Below are 18,042 nucleotides of genomic sequence, written 5' to 3'. Positions count from 1 at the left end.
CAGTCACCAATGGGGCCATTGCGGATGGCACAGTATCGGGAGTGGGTGGGGATGGGAATGGGGAGGGACATGCATAGACTGGACCTGCAGTTCAACCCAGGGCTGCTGCGTAGCCTTATGGATCTGGATGGGTACGGTAGTACTCACCATGCTAACATATGTGGGCACGGTAGCACGGTGGTCAGCACAGTTGCTTTACAGCTGCAGGGTCCAGGTTAGATTCCCGGCATGGGCCACTGTCTGTGCGGAGTCTTCACGTTCTCCCTGTGTCTGCGTGGGTTTCCTCCGGGGGCTCTGTTTTTTTCCCCACAGTCCAAAGATGTGCCGGTTAGGTGGATTGGCCATGATAAATTGCCCTTAGTGTCCAAAAAGGCTGGGTGGGGTTACTGGGTACGGGGATAGGGTGGAGGTGTGGACCTTGGGTAGGGTGCTCTTTCCAAGGGCCGGTGCAGACTCGATGTGCCGAATGGCCTCCTTCTGCACTGTAAATTCTATGATATCTGCCCTGTTCCCCCTGCAGAGAATGGATTTTGGATACAGCCAGGATTGGTTGCATTCTTCCTGGTCGTCGCAGCCCTTGGGGATGCACTGAGGCTGCAGGCACAGGGGCTGCTCGGGGAGGACCCTGCACAACAGGAGCTTGCCCCAGAGGAGCAGGGGCCAGCCAGAAAGGCAGTCCTACAGGCCGAGGGGGAAGAGCAAAGGAGGCATCACATCAGACCATGTGTATACTTGATGTGGAGATGCCAGCGTTGGACTAGGGTGAGCACAGTAAGAAGTCTTACAACACCAGGTTAATGTCCAACAGGTTTATTTGGACGTTGACCTCATGTGTGTATCGTCGCCGCCTGTCCTTGGAGGACCTGGTGGACCGAGAGTGTCACCGAAGATTTTGACTGACCAGAGACCGTGCACCACCTGTGCCAGATGATGGCACACCTGGCACCACGGGAGTGTGGAGGAGGACACCCACTCCTGGTGGCTGTCAAGGTGACGGTCGCCCTGAACCTTTTTGCAACGGGGTCCTTCCAGGTGCCGAGTGGGACCTGTCAGGGATGTCGTAGATATCCATGCCCAGGTACACGCTCACTGCCGTGGATGCCCTGTACCATGGGCGGCAGACTATATTAACTTTGATCTGGACCGAGCCCACCAGGTTGCCCAGGCAGCAGCATTCACTGCCATTGCTGGCATTTCCCAGATCCAGGGGGTAATCGATCCCCTACAGGCACCATCGCATAAGGGAGTGCGCTTCAGCAAGAGGAAGGGCTTCCACGCCATGAATGTGTAGTTGGTGTGTGGCCACCAGCTGCACATCATGCATGTCTGCACACGGTATCCAGGCAGTGTGCACAACGCTTACATCCTAGCGACGTCAGTGTCCAACACCATTGAGGCACTCCCTTGGGTGAGGGTTGGCGCCTGGGTGACAATGGATATCCTCTGCGGTCGTGGCTAATGATGCCTGTCCGGAGGTCCCAGGACAAGATGGAGAACCATTCTAACGATGCCCATGCAGCAGCCAGGAGCGGTGCATCGGTGTCCCAAAGATGCGGTTCTGATGCCTGGATCGCTCTGGTGGGGTGCTCCAATATAGCCCCAGGAGGGTCTCCCACATCGTGCTGGTCCATCGTGTCCTGCGCAACGTCACGCTGCAAAGGAGAGACGCACTGGAGGACGGGGAGGAAGAACTATAGGCCTCATCCATTGAGGGGGATGTGGAAGATGGTCAGGGTGAACAGGTCATGTGGCCTGGGCAGGCACAGGAAGCCGCACGACGACTGCATCAGGGTCGCTGCGCACGGGAGAATCTTAAAACTTCCAGGTACACTGCCTAGGAGGCCACTGATGTGTTAGGCAGTTGGTTCAATGTGGACTGCACTCGATGCAGGGAAGTTAGAAACAGATGTCTAACACAGGAGAAGATCCAACACTGTTGTGGTAGTCGGTATTAGAGGTATCAAGGTACCCTGTAATGCTGTAAGACCATTGGTGTAGGAGGTACTGTTTTCATTGGTTAAGCCTGCCTGCTGGTTCCGCCCAGTAAGGCGGAGTATAAGAGCCCGTGTCTCCCCAGCAGCTGCCTTCTGTACCTGCGCTGCTGGGGTAAACATCTAGTGTAATAAAGCCTTCAATTGTCTCCAATCTCGCTTCTGGGGTTATTGATCGAGCATCAATTTATTGTACTAGATTTTAAAGAATGGACCTCCGAATCAAGCCGGAGTGTCTGCAACTCAGCCCCCACGCGGCAAACTCAGCGGCAACCTTCAATCACTGGCTGGCGTGCTTCAAAGGGTACCTCAGGACGGCCACAATTACACCCACGGAGGACCAGAAAATGCAAGTTCTGCACTCGAGGGTGAGCCCAGAGATCTACACTCTCATCGAGGTCGCGGACGATTTCGAGGCCGCAATGAATCTGCTGAAAGGACACTATATTCGCCCTGTAAACCAGGTCTACGCCCGACATCTGCGACGAGACGACAAATCCCTGGGGAATTGCTGGAGGAGTTCTACCGTGCGCTCCTGGTGTTGGGGAGGAACTGTAACTGCCCGCAAGTTTCGGCCAGCGACCACACCGAACTTTTGATCCGGGACTCATTTGTTTCAGGTATGCTGTCCTCCCAAATCCGCCAGCGATTGCTGGAGAAAGAGACACTAGGCCTCAAGGAAGCACGGGCCCTTGCTAGCTCCCTGGATGTGGCCTCCCGAAACGCCCGCGCTTACGTCCCCGACCGCGCGGCAGCCCCTTGGGCAGCGTGGAACCCCCCGCGACCGACTCCAATGCATCCCCCATTCCCCCAAAAGCTTGTGCTGTGAGACTGCCAGGCAACCCCGGGGGGCCCCCCTGCTATTTTTGCGGACAAGCCAAGCAGCCCTGACAGAGCTGTCCGGCCCGCTCATCCCTCTGCAAAGGATGCGGCAAAAAGGGCCACTTCGTGGCGGTATGCCAGGCCCGGGCGGTCACTGCGGTCTCCAGAGGCGAATCGGGACCGCCACCACAACCCTCTCCACGGGCCACGTGCGGCCAGCGGGCGCCACCAACGTCCTCCTTCAGGACCACGTGTGGCCTCCGGGCACCGCCATCTTGTCTCTCGGACACCACGTGTGATGGATGGGCGCCGCCATCTTGTGCACCCCCAGCCATGTGCGACCAGTGGGCGCCGCCATCTTGGCTGGACTCTCAGGACCCTGACTCGGATGACCACACACCGCCCGAGGAGAACATCCAACTTCTGCCACGACTAGCCTCGGTGACCCTGGATCAGTCTCGGTCCCGAACACGCTCGACTGCAACGACGACCGTGCTCATCAATGAACATAGAACATAGAACATTACAGCGCAGTACAGGCCCTTCGGCCCTCGATGTTGCACCGACCTGTGAAACCACTCTAAAGCCCATCTACACTATTCCCTTATCATCCATATGTCTATCCAATGACCATTTGAATGCCCTTAGTGTTGGCGAGTCCACTACTGTTGCAGGCAGGGCATTCCACGCCCTTACTACTCTCAGAGTAAAAATGGGCATGAAACATCCTGTCTGATCGACTCTGGGAGCACGGAGAGCTTCATACACCCCAACACGGTAAGGCGCTGTTCTCTCCCCGTTCACCCAGTTAACCAAAAAATCTCCCTGGCCTCCGGGTCTCATTCAGTGGAGATCAGTCCTCCCATGTAGTATATTAAATTGATGGCTTTCCTACTTCTCTGAGATGATGCAATGTCATAAAGCTTTCTTCCCAGGTGAAAGGGGATGACGGCATCATCTTCAGCATGAAGAATCAGTAATGGACAGGTGATATGCTTCACATTCTCATCACTTGGGAATATAATACCACTCTCGGTGATTGGATCTAGGAAGAACCAGTCAAAGCCGGGTAGGTACCTATAGATCAGTGAAAAAGGGTGGCTTTTGGCTTCCTCCCGAATGTTCGTGAAAGGAGATTCCAGAATTAGAGCATCTGGAGGAGTCTCTTTTTCACACAGATGCCGTACAACATTTGTAGTTACTCCTGTGCCTAGTGAGTGCCCCCAGATGTAAACTGAATTCTTTCCACTCCTCGCTTTCAACCAATTGTAAGTGTAGATAGCACCTGTGGTCATCCCCCTCTCGGAGGGGGTCCCTTCTGAGTCTCCCCATCCCCTATAATCGAATGCGACTACATGGTAGCCTTGTGAGCTCAGAACCTTATATAGCTGGACCCTGTGATCCCCACCTCTGGTCCCTGCATTGCCGTGGAAGTAAAGAACGATAGGGTGGTCTGATGCCAAGGTTCCTTCATACCATGTCTGGTCCTTTCCCTGAGCTTCCTTCCATAGGCTGGCACGTACTGTATGCCAAGCGCCAATAGTAATTTTCTCTTCAGGTTTAAGATAAAAATTCCATGTGTGGTTCAACCCTTGGTCCTGTGGCCTTTTCAAGTCAATGAAATATGGTAACCACACAAAATTCAAGAAGACCAGCTTTGCTTGAATAGTTGGACACAGTTTTACTACGAAAGGAATGCATATGTACTCAGCTAACAACCACCCAGCTAGCTTCTTGATTCTGTACAACAACCGTGATCGCCTCCGATAACCAGTGATCATCCCCATCTTTACGTCTGGGTCGAGGTCACTATCCCTTCCTTTGCTGGTTGCTGCTATCTGGCTGGGCTTCAACCTTGGTGCAGACTGTGCCGGGTCCTTTTGTAGGGTTGTGACGGTCGTGTCATGCTCTACTGTCAGGGAATTATTCCTCCTTCGCATTACTAGAAAAAGACAACGCCGAGAGCCACCCTTATTTTCGGGGAGAGGGAAATCGGAAGGCTGGAGGCAAAGGGCTGGCTGGGAGTGGGGGCTAACGGGGACCGCTTGGAGATCAGCTGCACTACAGCATGCACAGCGAACCTCACGGTCCAGAGAAGGAAGTTTAAAAATTACCGGCTCTACGTCCTTCCGCACCTCTGCGCTGCCACACTCCTAGGGTTAGATTTTCAATGCAACCTCCAAAGCTTAACCTTTAAATTCGGCGGCCCTATACCCCCCTCACTGTCTGCAGCCTCGCGACCCTCAAGGTAGATCCGCCTTCCCTGTTTGCGAACCTCACCCCAGATTGCAAACCCGTCGCCACCAGGAGTAGACGGTACAGTGCCCAGGACCGGACATTTATTAGGTCGGAGGCCCAGCGATTACTGAGGGAAGGTGTCATTGAGGCTAGCAACAGTCCCTGGAGAGCTCAAGTAGTGGTTGTAAAGACTGGGGAGAAGCACAGGATGGTCATCGATTATAGTCAGACCATCAACAGGTATACGCAGCTTGACGCGTACCCTCTCCCCCGCATATCCGATCTGGTCAACAGGATCGCACAATACAAGGTCTTTTCCAGGGTGGATCTAAAGTCCGCCTACCACCAGCTCCCCATCCGCCCTAGCGACCGCAAATACACTGCTTTCAAAGCAGATGGGCGGCTCTACCACTTCCTAAGGGTTCCCTTCGGTGTCACTAATGGAGTCTCGGTCAACCAACGAGAGATGGAACAAATGGTTGACCGGTACGGTTTGCAGGCCGCGTTTCCGTACCTCGATAATGTCACCATCTGCGGCCACGACCAGCAGGACCACGACACCAACCTCCGAAAATTCCTCCAGACCGCAAAAATCCTTAATCTCACATATAACAAGGATAAATGCGTGTTCAGCACCGACCGTCTAGCCATCCTCGGCTACGTAGTGCATGATGGAGTTATAGGCCCAGACCCTGAACGGATGCGCCCCCTCATGGAGTTCCCCCTCCCTCATTGTTCCAAGGCCCTGAAACGCTGCCTGGGATTTTTCTCTTATTATGCCCAGTGGGTCCCCAACTATGCAGACAAGGTCCTCCCGCTAATCCAATCCACGGTTTTTCCCCTGTCGACGGAGGCCCGCCAGGCCTTCAGCCGCATCAAAGCAGACATCGCAAAGGCCATGATGCATGCCATCGACGAGTCCCTCCCCTTCCAAGTCGAGAGCGACGCGTCCGACGTAGCTCTGGCGGCCACCCTCAACCAAGCGGGCAGACCTGTGGCCTTCTTCTCACGCACCCTCCACGCTTCAGAAATCCGCCATTCCTCAGTTGAAAAGGAGGCCCAGACCATAACAGAAGCTGTGCGGCATTGGAGGCATTACCTGGCCTGCAGGAGATTCACTCTCCTCACTGACCAACGGTTGGTGGCCTTCATGTCCGATAATGCACAGCGGGGCAAGATAAAGAACGACAAGATCTTACGGTGGAGGATCGAACTCTCCACCTACAACTATGAGATCTTATATCGTCCCGGGAAGCTAAACGAGCTTCCTGATGCCCTATCCCGCGGCACATCCGAGCCCTCCACGAGGACCTCTACCACGCGGGGGTCACTCGATTCTTCCATTTCATTAAAACCCGCAACCGGCCCTACTCCATCGAGGAGGCCAGGACAGCCACCAGGAACTGCCAAATCTGCGCGGAGTGCAAGCCGCACTTCTACAGGCCAGAGAAAGTGCACCTGATAAAGGTTTCCCGTCCCTTTGAACGCCTCACCCATCCTGCTCTGCAAACACGTGCGGGCGCACAAGTCGGACCCATTTGTCGAGAGGGTCCATCTCCTCCACGCTAACCCTCAGTACGCCTACGTGGCGTACCCCGACGGCCGACAGGATACGGTCTCCCTATGGGACCTGGCGCCCGCTGGATCCCCACACACACCCCCACCACCAATCCCACCCTTCCTCCCACCGGCGCACCCCACAACTGCCCCCTTCCCAGGTGGATCGGTCCTCCCACCGGTCCCGTCTAGGGGTGATGAAGCTGCCGAAGAAGCTGAAGCCACGTTCCCAGAGCCATAGATGCCCGAGCCGGCGCCTGCATCACCACCGAAGCTACGACGATCGCAGAGGACGACCAGGGCCCCCGATCGACTAATTGCTTCATTCTGAATTGTAAATAAATTTTGTAAATAGTTGCGCTGTAACGAGGCAAAACCACTGTCCTGATGTATACCGGGTACCTCCATGAACTTTACCTGTACCACTGTGCAATGCAAGGCCACCACCCCGCCGGACACTTTTTTTAACAGGGGGTGAATGTGGTAGTCGGTATTTTTTTTAAAAAAAATATGTTTTATTGAAATTTTTTCCCCAAACAACAATTTTTCCCCTCTTACAAAGCAAACGCAACAATAACAATACAGAAATTTTTAACAATACACAAGTAACAAAACCCCTTTATCTTTGACCTAAACTAAACTAACCCCCCCCCCCCCCTCCCCCCCCTTCCCCCTGGGTTGCTGCTGCTGGTCATCTGTCTTCCCTCTAACGTTCCCCTAGGTAGTCGAGAAATGGCTGCCACCGCCTGGTGAACCCTTGAGCCGATCCTCTCAGGGCAAACTTTATCTGCTCCAGTTTAATGAACCCCGCCATATCATTTACCCAGGCCTCCAGTCCGGGGGGTTTCGCCTCCTTCCACATGAGTAGGATCCTGCGCCGGGCTACTAGGAACGCAAAGGCCACAACGTCGGCCTCTTTCGCCTCCTGCACTCCCGGCTCTTCCGCAACTCCAAATAGAGCTAACCCCCAGCCTGGTTTGACCCGGGCCTTCACCACCCGCGAAATCACTCCCGTCACTCCCTTCCAATACCCTTCCAGTGCCGGACACGCCCAAAACATATGTGCGTGGTTTGCCGGGCTCCCGCCACACCTCCCACATTTGTCCTCCACTCCAAAGAACCTGCTCAATCTTGCTCCCGTTATGTGTGCTCTATGTAGCACCTTAAATTGAATCAGGCTAAGCCTGGCGCATGAGGAAGAGGAATTTACCCTGCTTCGGGCATCAGCCCACATACCCTCCTCTATCTCCTCCCCTAATTCTTCTTCCCACTTTCCTTTTAGTTCGCCCACCGACTCCTCCCCCTCTTCCCTCATCTCTCGGTAAATCTCTGACACCTTGCCCTCTCCGACCCACACCCCTGAAAGCACCCTGTCCTGTATCCCCTGTGTCGGGAGCAACGGAAATTCCCTCACCTGTTGTCTAGTAAACGCCCTCACCTGCATATATCTCAAGAAATTTCCCCGGGGCAACTTATACTTTTCCTCCAATGCTCCCAAGCTCAAATAAGTCCCATCTATAAATAAATCTCCCACCCTCCTAATTCCCAACTGGTACCAGCTCTGAAATCCTCCATCCATTCTTCCTGGGGCAAACCTATGGTTGTTCCTGATTGGGGACCCCACCAGGGCTCCCTGCACCCCTCTCTGTCGCCTCCACTGTCCCCAGATATTCAATGTTGCCGCCACTACCGGGTTCGTGGTAAACTTTTTAGGTGAGATCGGTAGCGGCGCCGTCACCAACGCCTCTAAACTCGTCCCTTTACAGGACTTTCTCTCCAGTCTTTTCCACGCCGCTCCCTCACCCTCCATCATCCATTTACGTATCATTGCCACATTGGCGGCCCAATAGTAATCGCCCAAGTTTTGTAGTGCCAATCCTCCTCTGTCCCTACTATGCTGAAGGAACCCCCTCCTTACTCTCGGAACTTTCCCTGCCCACACGAAGCTCATGATGCTCCTGTCTATTTTATTAAAAAAGGTCTTGGTGATTAGTATAGGGAGACATTGAAATACAAATAAGAACCTCGGGAGGACCATCATCTTAATTGCTTGCACCCTGCCCGCCAGCGATAGAGGCTGCATGTCCCACCTCTTGAAGTCCTCCTCCATTTGTTCTACCAACCGTGTCAGATTAAGTCTGTGCAAGGTTCCCCAGCTCCTAGCGATCTGAATCCCCAGGTATCGGAAGTTTCTTTCCACTTTCCTTAGAGGCAAGCTTTCTATCTCTCTACTCTGGTCCCCTGGATGTATCACAAATAATTCACTCTTCCCCATGTTTCGCCTATACCCCGAGAAATCCCCGAACCCCCTCAAAATTCGCATAACCTCTATCCTCCCCCCCGCTGGGTTCGACACGTATAACAATAGGTCATCCGCGTGTAACGAGACTCGGTGTTCTTCTCCCCCTCTAATCACCCCTCTCCATTTCCTGGAGACTCTCAACGCCATGGCCAGAGGTTCAATTGCCAACGCGAACAACAATGGAGACAGCGGGAATCCCTGTCTTGTTCCCCTATATAGTCGGAAATACTCCGATCTATGTCGACCTGTAACTACGCTTGCCGTTGGAGCCCCATAAAGAAGTCTAACCCAGCTAATAAACCCGTTCCCAAACCCAAACCTCCTTAACACTTCCCATAAATACTCCCACTCCACCCTATCAAATACCTTCTCTGCGTCCATTGCCGCCACTATCTCTGCCTCCCCCTCCACTGGGGGCATCATTATCACCCCTAATAGTCGTCGCACGTTAACATTCAGTTGTCTCCCTTTTACGAACCCTATCTGGTCTTCGTGCACCACCCCCGGGACACAGTCCTCTATCCTCGATGCCAGTACCTTTGCCAACAATTTGGCGTCCACGTTCAATAATGAAATGGGTCTATAGGACCCGCACTGCAACGGATCTTTATCCCTCTTCAAAATTAACGATATCGTCGCCTCCGACATCGTCGGGGGTAGAGTCCCCCCTTTCCTGGCCTCATTGAATGTCCTCACCATCAACGGGGCCAACAAGTCCACATATTTTCTGTAATACTCCACCGGGAACCCGTCTGGTCCTGGGGCCTTCCCTGCTTGCATGCTTCCCAGTCCCTTAATAACCTCGTCCACCCCAATCGGTGCCCCCAGGCCTACCACCCCCCGCTCCTCCACTTTCGGGAACCTCAATTGGTCCAGGAACTGCCGCATCCCCTCCTCTCCCTCTGGGGGTTGAGACCTATACAATTCCTCATAGAAGGTCTTGAACACCTCATTTATCTTTCCTGCCCTTCGCACTGTGTCTCCCCTTTCGTCTCTAATTCCTCCTATCTCCCTCGCTGCTGCCCTCTTTCGCAATTGATGAGCCAACAGGTGACTAGCCCTTTCCCCATATTCATACCTCCTCCCCTGTGCCTTCCTCCACAGTACCTCCGCCTTTCTGGTAGTCAGAAGGTCAAATTCCGTCTGGAGTCGTCTCCTCTCCCTGTACAATTCCTCCTCCGGGGTCTCTGCAAATTCCCTATCCACCCTTAAAATCTCCCCCAGTAATCTTTCCCTTTCCTTGGCCTCTGTTTTCCTTTTGTGGGCCCCAATGGAGATCAGCTCTCCTCTGACCACCGCTTTTAGTGCTTCCCATACCACTCCCACAGGGACCTCGCCGTCATCATTGACCTCCAGGTATCTCTCAATACACCCCCGCACTCTTGCACACACTCCCTCATCCACCATCAGTCCCACATCTAATCGCCAGAGTGTTCTCTGCTCCCTTTTCTCTCCTAATTCCAGGTCCACCCAATGTGGGGCATGATCTGAAACCGCTATGGCTGAGTACTCAGCTTCTTCCACCCTAGAGATCAACAACCTTCCCAAAACAAAAAAATCTATCCGGGAGTACACTTTATGGACATGGGAGAAGAAGGAAAACTCCCTAGCCCTAGGTCTAAGAAATCGCCATGGATCCACTCCCCCCATTTGGTCCATAAACCCCTTAAGTACCTTGGCCGCTGCCGGCCTTCTTCCGGTCCTTGAGCTGGATCTATCTAGCCCCGGGTCCAGCACCGTATTAAAGTCCCCTCCTAAAATCAAGTTTCCTACCTCCAGGTCCGGTATACGCCCCAGCATCCGTCTCATAAATCCCGCATCGTCCCAGTTTGGGGCATACACATTAACCAACACGACCTCCATTCCCTCCAGCCTGCCACTCACCATTACATATCTACCTCTGCTATCTGCTACGATGTTCTTTGCTTCAAATGCTACCCGTTTCCCCACCAAAATGGCCACCCCTCTATTCTTTGCGTCCAGTCCTAAGTGGAACACCTGTCCCACCCATCCTTTCCTTAGCCTAACTTGGTCCGCCACCTTTAGGTGCGTCTCTTGGAGCATAACCACGTCTGCCCTTAGTCCTTTCAAATGCGCGAGCACTCGGGCCCTTTTTATCGGTCCGTTCAGGCCTCTCACGTTCCACGTGATCAGCCTCACTAGGGGGCTACCTGCCCCCCTCCCGTGTCGACTAGCCATTACCTTCTCTAGGCCAGTCCCATATCCCGCCTCCGCGCTCCCGCTCGCTCCCCCAGCGTCGCACACCATCCCAGCCCACCCACTCTTTAGCCATTTCCTTTTGGATTTCCGCAGCAGCAACCCAGTTGTCCCCCCGCCCTCCCCCTCCCTCCCCCCCTCCCCGCTAGATCTCTTTCTAGCATGATTGCTCCCCCCATATTACTTCCATAAGTCAGCTGACTTCAACTGACCCCGGCTACTCCTGCTCACTCCTCGACCCCCCCGTGTGGGGAACTCCCATCCGCCTTGCGCCTGTCTTCCCGCCTTATTCTTTATGGTAGTCGGTATTAGAGGTATTACGGTACCCTGTAATGCTGTAAGACCATTGGTGTACGGGGTACTATTTTCATTGGCTAAGCCTGCCTGCTGGTTCCTCCCAGTAAGGCGGAGTATAAGAGCCCGTGTCTCCCCAGCAGCTGCCTTCTGTACCTGCGTTGCTGGGGGAAACATCTAGTGTAATAAAGCCTTCAATTGTCTCCAATCTCGCTTCTGGGATTATTGATCGAGCAGCAACTGTTTTATTCAACTAGATGAACTGCTGTACATATTCAGCTGTGGGCCGACACTATACTGATCTGACTAGTGACCTTGTAGTAGCCTGACCAGACTTACTAGCTACCGCATGGTGTTTGCACTGTGCTAGCTCGTGGACTCTGACTGTCTCAGTAGCTGGGTGTCGAGAGGGAAACCTAGTGCCCTCTGGCTTTATAGTGGTAGTGTCCTGTCTGGTGATTGGCTGTGCTGTGTTGTATGCTTACTGGTCATCCTATGTGTCAATCACTGCCTGTCTGCATCTCATTATATACATGAGTGGATATTATAGCATCTCTCCCTTTTTTTTTTGAGTTAAATAAATACTGAGGTATGTATATATATATATGCCTGACTATATACAAACGGTGATTGAACAAACGTATATACATGGGAAGGTGTTGATAGTGCAGACACATGGCAAACTAAGCAATATTTACAAGAGTTAAGTCGATGGATTCAGTCTCACAAATTTACAAAAGATAAGTCTACAGATTCAGTCTTTGTGGTGGGCGATGAATTCTTGTCGATCGCCGCAGAGGTGGATCAGGAGCCGCCTGCACGTGGAGAGGTGGGATCGCTGCCATTGCCGTGGTCGCGTGGGCTGGCAGGATCGCTGGCAGATCGGTGGCCTCGTGGCAGGGTACGTCCGGAGGAAGCATGATAGCCGGCGGAGCACTGCGGTCAGGTGGTGGGCGTGGAACTCTTCGCAATGCCCATCTGTTGCGCTGTAGCAGGGAGCCAATAGCCATGCGAACAATGAAAGACCTCGGGGCAACTTGTTTGACAACAGCAGCTGTGACTGACCAACCGCCCTCAGGCAACTGGACGCGAACATGATCGACTGGAGCCAGCTCAGGTAAATCCGTGGCATGAGCATCATATGTGGCCTTCTGTTGGGCCCGGGACTGCTGCACTTTTTGTAGTACCATGAGGTGGTCAAGGTCTGGAACATGGGTGGCTGGAACTGTGATCCTCAGAGTGCGATTCATGAGCATCTGCGCTGGGGACAACCCAGTGGACAGTGGGGTTGCCCTGTATGCCAGCGTTGCCAGGTTGAAGTCGGAGCCTGAGTCTGCAGCTTTGCACAGTAATCGTTTGACATTATGGACCCCTTGCTCGGCCTTCCCGTTTGATTGCGGGTAGTGGGGACTGGAGGTAACGTGGCGGAAGTTGTAGCATTGTGCAAAATCAGATCATTCTTGGCTGTAAAAGCAAGGACCGTTGTCGCTCATTACCGTGAGCGGTATCCCGTACCTGGCGAACATTTCTTTGCAGGCTTTGATGACCGCCTTCGACGTGAGGTCGGACAGTTTCCCCACTTCTGGGTAACTGGAGAAATAGTCGACCAGGAGTACGTAGTCACGCCCCTTGGCATGAAAAAGGTCTACACCTACTTTGGACCACGGAGAGATCACGATCTCGTGCTGTTGAAGTGTTTCCTTGGGTTGAGCCGGTTGAAACTTCTGACAGGTGGGGCAGTTGAGGACTGTGTTGTCAATATCCTGGTTAATGCCCGGCCAGTAAACTGCCTCCCGAGCTCTGCGTCGGCATTTCTCGACTCCAAGGTGATCCTCATGGAGTTGACCCAGCACCATAGCCTGCATGCTTTGAGGAAAAACGATCCTGTCGAGTTTCAGAAGGATTCCCTCCACAACCGTCAGCTCGTCTTTAACATTAAAGAATTGGGGACATTGTCCCTTCTGCCAGCCATGGGTAAGGTGCTGCATCACACGCTGCAGTAAAGGATCCTTGGCTGTTTCCTCACAAATTTGGACCACCGTTTGTCAGAGGCTGGGAGGTGGTGGCACACAATTGCACTTGTGCTTCTATGTGGCAGATGAAGTCACCTTGTTCACATGGTGTGGTGATGGTCCAGGATAGGGCATCTGCAATGATCAGCTCTTTGCCTGGCGTGTAGACAAGTTCGAAGTCATAGCGGCGGAGTCGAAGAAGAATTCGCTGTAACCGAGGTGTCATGTCATTTAAATCCTTCTGGATTATGTGGATTAGCGGCCTGTGGTCCGTTTCCACCGTGAATTTTGGCAGGCCGTAAACGTAGTCATGAAACTTGACTATTCCTGTCAGGAGACCCAGACACTCCTTTTCGATCTGGGCATACCATTGCTCAGTGGGCGTCATGGCCCTGGAGGCATATGCCACTGGAGCCCAGGACGAGGCGTCATCTCGCTGGAGGAGCACCGCCCCAATGCCATCCTGGCTTGCATCAGTTGATATCTTGGTTTCCTTGGTTGGGTCGAAGAACCCTAGAACTGGGGCTGTGGTGAGCATTGTCTTCAGCTCACGCCATTCCGCTTCATATGTGGGCAGCCACTGGAATTCCGTTGACTTCTTGGCGAGATGGCGGAGGGCCGTGGTGTGGGATGCCATATCGGGAATGAATTTCCCGAGAAAGTTGACCATCCCGAGGAAGCGGAGGACCGCCTTCTTGTCCTCCGGGGTCTTCATGGCGTTGATCGCCAAGACGTTGTCGGTGTCTGGCCGCACACCCTGCCGCGAGATGTGGTCGCCCAGAAACTTTATATCAGATTGACCAAATGAGCACTTGGCCCTGTTGAGCTGGAGACCATGTTCATGAATTCGCTGGAAGACCTGCTTGAAGCGAGCGATGTATTCCTGGGGCTTTGTGGACCAGATGATCACGTCGTCCACGTATACTTGTAGCCCCTCGATGCCCTCCATCATCTGCTCCATGATGCAATGAAACACTTCGAAGGCAGATATGATACCGAAAGGCATGCGGTTGTAACAGTAGCGGCCGAACGGGGTGTTGAACGTGCACAGCTTGCGACTGGACGTGTCCAGCTGTATTTGCCAAAAACCCCGGGAGGCGTCCAACTTAGTGAAGAATTTAGCATGAGCCATCTCACTGGTTAACACTTCACGCTTTGGGATCGGGTAGTGCTCCCGCATGATGTTGCGGTTTAGATCCTTGGGATCAATGCAAATGCGGAGCTCCCCTGATGGCTTCTTTACGCATACCATGGAGCTGACGCAGTCTGTTGGCTCCGTGACCTTCGAGATGATGCCCTAGTCTTGGAGGTCCTGTAGTTGCTTTTCCAGACGATCCTTGAGGGGCGCCGGCACCCGGCGTGGTGCATGGATTACAGGGGTGGCGTTCGGCTTGAGCAGTATTTTGTGTTCGGTACGGGAGCGTGCCCATTCCATCGAATACACTGTGGTACTGCGTGATAATGTCGACTATGTCAGCTTGCAAATTTCCATCGGGCGAGGCCGTCGCCGGTGACGATGACATGGTGTGGACTCACTGAACCAGATTCAGGAGCTTGCAGGCGCGAGCACCGAGCAGGGACGCCCTGTCAGGCCTGACGATTTCAAAGCGTAACATTGCCTTGATCGCCTTGTTGGATACCCCTAGTTGACCCGAGCCACTGGCAGCTATGGCATTGCCATTGTAGTCAAGGAGCTGGCAGGCCAGTGGAAGAATGCTTGGTCGGGCCCGGATGGTGTGGAGGTCGGATTGTGAGATGAGGTTCACAGAAGCGCAGGTGTCCAGTTTAAATCGGATGCGAGCCTTGTTAACTGTGAGGACAGCACACCACTCGTCGTCGAGATCCACACTGAGGATCGAGAGGCGTTGCGCAGGTGTGGTGGAGGCCAGCTCATGTGTGGTTATGATGCCCACCCGATATGGAGACTTGAGGCAGTCAGCATCAGGGTCCGTTGTGCTGTTGGGATTGGAATCTGGCATGCCTTGTTGTATTGAACGGATACTTCTGCGCCGCAGCTGGGATCGCTGGCTGCTGAGCGGTGGAGCGGATCTGCAGAGGGCTGCGTAGTGGCCAAGCTTGCCACACTGGAGACATCGGCGTCCTCTTGCCGGACATTTCCACTTTAAGTGGGCGGAGCCACAATTCAGACACGTCATTACGCTGATGTCATCGCGATCCATGCGCCATCGCACATGCGCAGTGCGGTCGGTCGACGTACTCACCTGCGCAGTTGGGTTGTCGGCCTCGTTGTCCACTCGGTCGTGGCGCACATGCGCAGGGATCCGAGAAAACCGCGCGAAACGGCCACTCTCCTCGATGCTCAGAACCTGCATCTGTGCAATGGCCTGCACCCGTTCCGCCTCGTGGGAGGCCAGCTTTGCAGTTTCTGCCGCCCTGATGTGGGATTAACGATTCTTAGCATGCTCATGGACAACGCACGTCTCAATAGCGACAGAGAGGGTCAACTGTTTGACTTTCAGGAGCTGCTGCCCAAGGGAGTCGGTGTGTACCCCGAAAACGATCTGATCCCGGATCATGGAATCAGCCGTCAAGTCATAGTTACATGACTGCGCTAGGATGCGGAGATGGGTCAAGAAGGAGTGAAAAGGTTCATCCTTACCCTGAAGCCTCTGCTGGTAGATGTACCGTTCAAAGCTCTCATTCACCTCAATGTCACAGTGGCTGTCGAACTTCAGCAGGACTGTTTTGAATTTTGTTTTGTCTTCGCCGTCGGCGAACATAAGCGAATTGTAGATATGGATGGCGTGGTCCCCCGCAGTGGAGAGAAATAGCCCGATCCTCCTGGCATCCGATGCTGCCTCGAGGTCGGAGGCCTCGATGTACAAGACAAACTTTTGCTTGAAGATTTTCCAGTTGGCGCCGAGGTTTCCGGAGATGCGGAGTTGCGGAGGAGGCTGGATGTTTTCCATTTCGCTGGATGGCTGCTTGCTGGTCAATGCTGATTCACTCGAGGTAGGTCCGTCAAGATCAATATCACTCTGGTACCATGATGTGTTCGGCAGGTCGGTTCGATGTGGACTGCACTCGATGCAGAAACAGACGTCTAACACAGGAGAAGATCCAACACTGTTTTATTCAACCAGATGAACTGCTGTACATATTCAGCTGTGGGTGGACACTATACTGATCTGACTAGTGACCTTGTAGTAGCCTGACCAGACTTACTAGCTACCGCATGGTGTTTGCACTGTGCTAGCTCGTGGACTCTGACTGTCTCAGTGGCTGGGTCCCGAGAAAGCGGGAAACCTAGTGCCCTCTGGCTTTATAGTGGTAGTGTCCTGTCTGGTGATTAGCTGCGCTGTGTTGTATGCTTACTGGTCATCCAAAGTGTCAATCACTGCCTGTCTGCATCTCATTATATACATGAGTGGATATTATGACAGCCACCAGCAGCCCAGCCTCTCTGTACCACCTCCAATTCCCTCCCCCGTACACCCCACCCCAGCCACCCCCTCCCCTGTCCCCCCCCCTGTACTCCGTGCATGGGTACGATCCCGGCCCCGGATCACTGCCCGTGTGGAGTTTGCACATTCTCCCTGTGTCTGTGTGGATCTCACCCCACAACCTAAAAGATGTGCAGGGTAGGTGGATTGGCCACACTAAATTTCCCCTTCATTGGAAAAAAAATGATCTGGGTTCTCAAACTTTTAAAAAAAATTTAAAAAACAACCACCACTCTCCATTCAGAAAGAATCCTGGGCGCTATTCTCGCCCCCCCCCACGCCGGGTGGGAGATTCGCCGGGGTGCTGCGCGAACCGCGCCATGTCACCCCGACTCCCGCACACCGGCCTGTGGGGGGGGGGGGGGGGGGCTCCTTCACCGGGGTGGCCTCCGATGGGGTCTGGCCTGTGATCGGGGTCCACCGATCGGCGGGCCGGCCTCTCTCCCCCCCCCCCCCCCCCCCCCCGGGCCTACCTCCTTCCGCACGCGGCCCCAGAACACTGGCACCATGTTGGTGAGGGGCCGGCGTGCGTAAGACGTTCCCCACGCATGCGCAGGATTGGGCTACCCCAACTTCGTATGCGTGGGTTGGCGCGGCGCCCATTTGGCACCGCGTAAGGACGCTGGAGCGGCGTGAACCGCTCCAGCGCCGTGCTGGCCCCCTATGGGGGCCAGAATAGGTTGTGCCCGGGCCCTGGTCACGCCGTCGTGAAACGCGACGGCGTTCACGACGGCGCGAACACTTGGCCTCCATATCGGAGAATCGCCCCCCCCCTATATTAACACAGACACAACTGCTGGACTGAATGAGTGGGTGCTGGAGTTTACAGTAACATTGGGACGAGGGTCAATGAACAACTGATGAGAAACAACCCCCGGGTAATGTGTGAAATTACACTTTACTTCAAGTATTTTAGAAAGTAAAGGAGTTTGTTTATGTATTTCCAATGCTCGTTTTAATTATGCCGCAGGTTAGTTACTCTTGAGGCTTATCTTCGCTCGCCCTCTACATCCCCACTTTCCAAATATTACATTGTGTCAGAAACACGTCGTTATCGCGGTTTTGTGCAAATTAAATACATATGATTTGTTGCTCAGAATTAGAGGTTAGATTTCAATCGTATTTTTTTTGCTGTGATACCAATC

The 18,042-nt window shown here is 53.7% G+C and overlaps 1 protein-coding gene and 1 pseudogene across 3 annotated transcripts in view; both read right to left on the bottom strand.

The window, feature by feature from the left end:
• The window catches only part of uba1 (ubiquitin-like modifier activating enzyme 1), a 416,000-nt gene that overhangs the window by 26,163 nt on the left and 371,795 nt on the right, over positions 1–18,042 (bottom strand). The window lies entirely within an intron of this gene.
• Positions 3,653–4,764, bottom strand: LOC140387781 (lysophosphatidylserine lipase ABHD12 pseudogene; annotated as a pseudogene).

The sequence above is a fragment of the Scyliorhinus torazame genome, chromosome 13 (assembly GCF_047496885.1).
Source record: "Scyliorhinus torazame isolate Kashiwa2021f chromosome 13, sScyTor2.1, whole genome shotgun sequence".
Taxonomy (NCBI): domain Eukaryota; kingdom Metazoa; phylum Chordata; class Chondrichthyes; order Carcharhiniformes; family Scyliorhinidae; genus Scyliorhinus; species Scyliorhinus torazame.
Note: the sequence above shows the minus strand (reverse complement) of the source record. Positions and strands in the feature narration are given on the sequence as shown.